Raw genomic sequence first — 7,477 nt, 5'->3', positions numbered from 1 at the left:
CAAAATTCCGATGCCGAGGGCCAAGGCTAACGCCAAATTCGTACTGCATCGAATAGACTAGTGACTAGTATAATGTTTTTTGTTTAATTATTGTACGATATAACGAATAAAATATCTATTTATTCTTAATATAATGTTTTACTATATCGCCCAGAAAATTGTTTTTCGCCCCCCAAAATATAAATTGTTACTAATCGCCCCCTCAACATGGAAAAACGCCCACATGGGGGCGATATCGACCCCGTTGAGAAACACTGCTTTAGACAGTTGTATCTCATCTTTAGAGTTTATGCAATTGGAGCCAAGACTAGATTTAAATATTTCAATGGACTGTAAAAGCTTGATTTGGTTCCAATTTGTAGAGGATCTGATGAGCTGATCCTGATTTAATTTTGCCTCTATATTGTCTTCTGAGCAGACCTAGATATGTGTGTCCCATTTCCTCTGTTCTAATGACCTTTTATGAGATCTACTCAAAGTTGGTGCCACTAAAAGGCCATTAGAACAGAGGATATGGGAACATAAATATGACAAAGCATTCAAAAATCACCACTGCAATTGCAAATTAAAAGTGCTTTCAATACTAGAACTTTTTAATTTAAATAATGTGTGTTCCATTCACATTAGAACATTTGTGTTTGATTTTAAAATTTTTGTTTGCCTGACAACGACAAACATAGGTTCATTGAAAATGCTAGCAATATAAAAAAAAACTATTAATAATGCCATATGCAGTGAGTTTTCCTTCCTGTTATAACTCCTGAATTTTGGACCTCCAGATTATTCCTTAAAATAAGTAGAAAAGTGATAATCAACCAAAACTTATATGCATTTGCATAAAAATCTGAGCCCTACTAATAACTTATTAAATTTATTATCACAATTTTATAAATATTTTATGAAATTAAGAAGAACTAGTTCTGGTAATTCAGTTGGATTAATTAATACACCTTTAACAGTAAGTAAAGATTTTTAAAAAATACTAATGCTTTTGCCCTGGTTAATAGGGCATCCTCAGGTGTGGACAGTCAAAAGTGGAATGTTAGTGTCGGAAGGACGGACTTTGATATAGTAAACAAGCAGAAAAGATGAGCTACAGTGACAGCAGTTGATATTAAAGAATGAAGAGATACTGCCAGGTATGGAAGGGAATCCTTGTCCCTGCTGTTTATACATGTGTTGGTAAGGAGTGGTAATAAATTTCATAAATTTCACATCTCTCTGGCATATAATTTTATGAAATGTCAATAATAATTGCATTTTACATTTTTGAGAAGACTATGTCTTATTTATAAAATTGTGGTGCCATCCCGACTTACCAGCTTAGAGGTATGAAGGAGTACATGTCAGGAGTTGCAATTTGGCACAGAGTATTAGGTGCCGAAATCATGTGCACATAAAAAATAAACCAGACTTGTAGGCACTCAGGGGACTGAAAACCAAGTCAAAATAAAATACAAACTGTTGACACTCAACAAACAAGCACTAGTGCAAGATTTGCACATGCATTGCTCATTGGGAAGTTGAAAATGCAAACATTGTGAAATTGAATTTTGACAAATGAAACTCTGAAGAAAACCCATTTACCTGTCCCGTGTTATTCCCAACATATCTATGATCGCAACATACTGACCTTGACTGGTTGACGTGAGATATCCTGTTTCAGCATCAGAACATTTTTGAAACTAGATGGCGCTAGTCACTATAATTTTATATTAAAACTAATGTCCGAAATGTTTTTTTTTTCCTTTTTACATTTATTAATATATATATTTTGTTTGTGCAAAATAAAATAATAATTTTGGGCGATACAATAGCATAATTATTTTTTTCAAAAACAGGAAATTTTTGTTAGCCAACGACAAAAATTCAACCTAGGACAACACGCAACAGAGAAAATTTTTGACACTGGATAGGTTAATTTCACCAAAAATGCATAGTGGATGTGGACATGACCAAGGCCAACAAAGTTTGCGAAGTTTGAATGATCACACTCAAAACCAGCAATACCAAAAAAGATTGGAGAATGAGAACAAGACCCGCCATAAGCATCAAACTGATCCTGCTTAGTAGTGAATCTCCAAGACATAGTCTGTCCCAAATACAGCTTTGCTGTTTTACTTGTATTCATTTAAACTGCTTGATGTATATTTTTCTTTTATATTACTGTACTTAGTATTTATGACTTGATGAAATTGTAATTTTCAATGTATATGTTGCATAAATATAAAATCATTACTAACCTCTTAGAACTGGTTCCATAAGCTGCAGAATTAACTACATCCTTTTTCACAGCTCTGAAAGTATTAAAAATTTTATCATAAAAATTAGAATTTATTATTTGTTGTTTATCAATATGTATATTAATATTTTGATTATAAAAATAATTGAGTAATTTATGAGGGCTATTTTTTAAATAAGGTCCGTTTTTTAGTAAGAAAAAAAAATACTGTAAATATCATTTTAAAATATTTTTTCCCATATTCTGCATACTTTTATCTACTTTTCTACATAATTTCCATTTTTGTTCAAACATTTGTCATACCACTCAAAAATTTTTTAAATTCCGATTTCAAAGAAATATGCCACCTGCCACTGGAAGACATTAGTCCACGACGCTTGTCTTGTATGGCACGACGGAGTTTTCTAAGGTTACACAATAAGCATCAGAATTGATTGTTGTGCCTCTTGGCATAAAATCCACTAACAAAGTTCCTTTCCTATCCCAAAAGACAGTTACCGTGATCTTTCATGCTGAAATCAAGTAACAGATCATATCTTACAATCGGCGGGTGACTCAATTTTCTTAAACATTATAAACTTCTACAGTTCAGCACGCAGACAGACGATATGGCTGCAAATGGCATCTAAACACATGCAAAGCATGCTGAAAGCAGATGCTCATGCACACTGCTGCAATCGCATGTTATTCTCACTCTCATTCACAAATGGTCCTTATTTAAAAAATAGCCCTCGTATATGTATTATGAATATAGGAAAAATACACACCATTAACAATAAATCAATATTTTCAATCAGATTAGTAGGCCATCATCAGGCTTCAAAAATAAGAAAACATCTGACTTGTTTTTGAAGTTTGACAATGATTTGTCAATCAGATTAATATTGTTTGCAATTAAACATGTTCACTGTAAATAGTGTACATTTTTTCTATATTTACATCAGGCTATAATAATGAAACAAATAACTAAATTTCAAGTAACTTGGCCTAGAGGCAGGTGTTAGACACCATCTCAATAAATTTAATAATTACAATTAAATTTATAGTGTAGTTCCTCACATGAACAAAATAGGAATAAAACTGTATATAAACTTTTGATTTATTGTAAATTATTTTTTTGTTTTGTTTTTGTATTTGGTTTGCTGGAATTCTTTGAATTTGTATTTCTTTCTATGCCTAGTCATCTTATATTTTCTAGTTCACTTGTATTTGATTTGTTCTGATGCCTGATGATCTTTTAAAATTACCAAAAATGTTTGCATTAATTAAATGTAATTTTCCTTGCTGCTGAAAGGTTTTCTTGGACTTCATTGTTACTTTGTTTAGCAGTTTGGCATGATTTAATATAGTTATTCAAATATTTTAGAAAAAGTTTATATATTTCTACACAATTAGCTGAAATATTTGAAAACTAATTCATTAATAATAAAATCAAAATTTACAGTATAGTCAGATAAAAAGACTATATAAAACTTAGCACTACATTGTTATACAAAAACTGCCAAATATTGTTCAATACAAAACATTTTTCATCCTCAGTGTGAGCTATTTTCAATGCACAGTTCATGTAAATAGAATGTAGAATAACAATATTCTAATTTTGTAAACATTCTATTTATTTTTAATTTACAAATCACAAATAAAAGTAGAGCACATTCATAAAATACATTCCAATACTTGTGGCGTAGTAAACACTAGTATTGTGTTTTATTCCAAAGACATGTGGCAAATTTTCCATCAAATTCCTTTATTAGTTGAGTCAATGTTTGATGAGTCTTGATTTGTTGATTTGTTTCAAAAAACAAATCAACAAATCTACAGAAACTAGAAATGGCAAGACTCATCAAACATCGACTCAACTAATAAAGGAATTTGATGGAAAATTTGCCATGTGTCTTTGGAATAAAACACAATACTAGTGTTTACTACGCCACAATTGTAAAACAGGACACAGTTTCAAAAAACAAATCAACATTCCAATACATTAAAAATATGTTCCAATTTTTTAAATATTCTATTTTGTTATTCTGCATTCGTGTATACAGTACTTCTTGTATGTCCAAACTGAGAATGTAAACATTTTGTATTAAACTAATTTTGGTAACCCTTGACTAAGGTTACCAAAATTAGTTTTTGTTTATTGAGCAGTTAGATAAAATTATTNACAATAATCGATACTAAGACCATTGTGAAAGGGGATGAATTACCATGTGAAAAGGAAGACAAAGGAAAATAGCTTAAGAATAAGTTTATGTACAAGTAAAATAAACATATAGAATAATTTACAAATTTGTTCACCAGATAGCATATACAGACACCCACAAACTCTCCAGGTTCGTCCGTACAACGAGTTTGCTATAGTACAGGTCCTTTTGGTAAAATCCAGACACGTGGGTCTCACAAAAGAAAACCAATTGTCTGGAAACGTCCACTACTGACAATTGATTTTTACCAACAAAACATTCTAATCACCCAGTAAATAGTTCAGCTGATGCAAACGGACTCTTTCACTTCTAGATGGTAATACAAGTCCGTGTAGGTATTGCTTCTGAGAGGCTCTGGACAGGTCCGAACCCTCACTAAAATTCACGTTAAAATAATTGTTTTAAAAAATATATATATATTAGTTAGAAATACATTTTTTATATGAAAACGCGATGCTAGACAATAGAAGACTTTCAAACAATAGAAGAATGTAAGTCCGTCGACCATTTCCAGTTGGAGATCGAATTAAACTTCGATTTTGACCTCTCCCGCGCCCCCGAAAGGTTTCGAATTGTTATCAGGTGACGACGGGAGACCAATCGGAAAGGAGAATCTGAGAGAAAACAGATAAAACCCTGGAAATTCGAGGACACGACGGCTTCTTCTCCCGAAAGTTCCAAGTGACGGATCTGTTGTTGTGTGTGTGTCTCTCACCCATCTTCGTCTCCATCTCCCGACCTCGGATCGACATCTTTCCATCAATGGAAGTCGACCGCATCATCCTGGAGTCATCGAGATGTGATGGAATTGTTCATTCTCAAACAAGGGACACTCCTTCAAAATGGGACTATCATGGAACCACAGGAGAGGAAGACCCAGAGGCCGCAGCCGCCGCAGAACTTCAAAGATCGCGGAAATCTTGTAAGCTTCTTTCGTGTTTAATAAACGATTGTGTTGTTTGTAAATGAAGCATCTATCTCTGACTCAACTGCTTCCACATGTCGTTGATTGTTACCGCTTGGCAGTCCAAACGGCAAGGGAGACGATGACGATATATATCACATATTATTGTTCATCGAGTAGTTTATTTGTCCCCTCTCAGCCCCCACACTTCTACCATTCTATGCAGTCACTCTGAACACCTTAACACACAAACACAAACGGAGGATCCCTTTTCCTTCACCTGGATGACTTCTCACCCGCCGGAAAAAGATGGTGTTACCAATCTGTGTTACTTTAAACACTCCTCACAGGCTGCCCCCTATACAACCCGAAAATAAATAAAAATTATTGTATATAGCCCAAAAACTTGCAACAGCACATTGTAAAAGGAGTGACAACAGATATGCAGTAGCAAGTGTAGAAAGAATTTGAGTACCAGGTGGATGTGTGCCTTGTGACATGAGGTATTGCATTAAGAAATTGAAATGTGCAAATGTGAACTCCCAAAGGTTACATGTACATTTCAAAATTAGAATGTTCTCAGAAAATAATTAACATAATTACAATAATTAAAAAGGGTGTCAATCTTTTTTGAAGAACCTATACAATGGTATTTCTGGATTATTTATATTAATGAAAGATTGCAATTCATCCAAGACTGCATATTACTCAATAAACAAAACTTACTCTAACACCTTGTAAACGTGCAGCCAAATTTATTAACTTTCTAACGTTTTCGGTCATGTTAAAAGACCTTTATCAAGAAAAAACTTTAAAATTTGAACGCAGTACATTTGCATAAACGAATAAGCTTTTTGAACATTTTTGAATGATATTCTATTGAACATTAGGTACGCTATCTAGCGATATTAGCCAATATTAGAGATTGATGAAGATGGTGCACCTAATGTTCAATAGAATATCGTTCAAAAAACATTCGAAAAGCTTATTCGTTTATGCAAAATGTACTGCGATCAAATTTTAAAGTTTTTTCTTGATAAAGGTCTTTTAACATGACCAAAAACGTTAGAAAGTTAATAAATTTGGCTGCACGTTTACAAGGTGTTAGAGTAAGTTTTGTTTATTAATGAAAGATTTTTTTTTTTAAAGCTCTGTCTAGTTATATAATATTCAAAATAGCTTTTTAAGAAAAAAAGAAAAAGAGCATGTTTTTTCTTTAACAATTAATTACATGAATATTAATTTAAAAACATTAAAAAAGATATACCAGTTATGTTCTACTTCCAGTTCTTTCACATCTTCTAGATCTCTGGAAAAAAAAATTATAGATGTAAATTGAAAATTTTAATTATTTCCAACATTTTTAGTAATTTATTTCTTTAAAATACACTTCAAAAATTTTCTAAAAATTGGTTGCAATCAAGGATCTGGAAACTGATTAAATTATTGAATAAAGACAATTCTTAAATTATTAAAACATATAATATTTAACTTTTACTGAAACTATAATTAATTAATTTATATAATATATATTACAACTTAATAATTGGAACTATTTTCAGTGTGAAGAAAGATGTATAGTTAACAAAGTTCATTTTCAGCAAAAATTTTTAGTCTAACACCTTAATTTCAGGTGCAGAATGGAAAGGAAATATTATTTTATATTGAAAATTAGTTTTATGCAATAAATAAACATTGTTACATGTTCAGATAAGCAAGTATATTCAAGAAACAACCAATACAAGCAATGAAATAAAAATATACACTGCTGGAAGTTTGAGAATAGTGTTTCATAATAGTCTACTGTGTCACTACCAGTGGCGTGCCGTCATTAGAAGCGTTGGAAGCGCCGCTTCCCTCGTATTCTCTAAAAAGTAAATAAATATTAATTTTAATTATATGAAAATAATCGCACAATATTTTATTATAACCGCATTATGTATCTTATTACAAATTTCTATACTACACGTGGAAAAAAAATTGCTATTGTATATTAGAATATTAGTGGCGGAGTGGAATCTCCTGTATTTTCAGATTACGAAAAGCCAGATTTGCGCATGCGCTTTACAGAGCACCAACCTCACCCGGTTTAGCCGGTGGAAGCCTACGACCTTGGGTGAAAGCTGC

General features: G+C 32.2%; 1 protein-coding gene across 3 annotated transcripts in view; it reads right to left on the bottom strand.

The window, feature by feature from the left end:
• Nucleotides 1-6,662, bottom strand: part of LOC111624119 (NFX1-type zinc finger-containing protein 1-like) — a 26,077-nt gene extending 19,415 nt beyond the window's left edge. For all 3 annotated transcript variants that reach the window (XM_023366901.1, XM_023366902.1, XM_023366903.1), the window contains exon 1: nucleotides 6,618-6,662. The gene's annotated coding sequence lies outside the window, so the exon portion shown is untranslated. The remainder of the gene's footprint in view (nucleotides 1-6,617) is intronic.
• Between the last annotated feature and the right edge of the window lie 815 nt (nucleotides 6,663-7,477).

The sequence above is a fragment of the Centruroides sculpturatus genome, unplaced genomic scaffold (genome assembly GCF_000671375.1).
Source record: "Centruroides sculpturatus isolate CEXI.00-Female unplaced genomic scaffold, Cexi_2.0 scaffold214, whole genome shotgun sequence".
Lineage (NCBI taxonomy): Eukaryota > Metazoa > Arthropoda > Arachnida > Scorpiones > Buthidae > Centruroides > Centruroides sculpturatus.
Note: the sequence above shows the minus strand (reverse complement) of the source record. Positions and strands in the feature narration are given on the sequence as shown.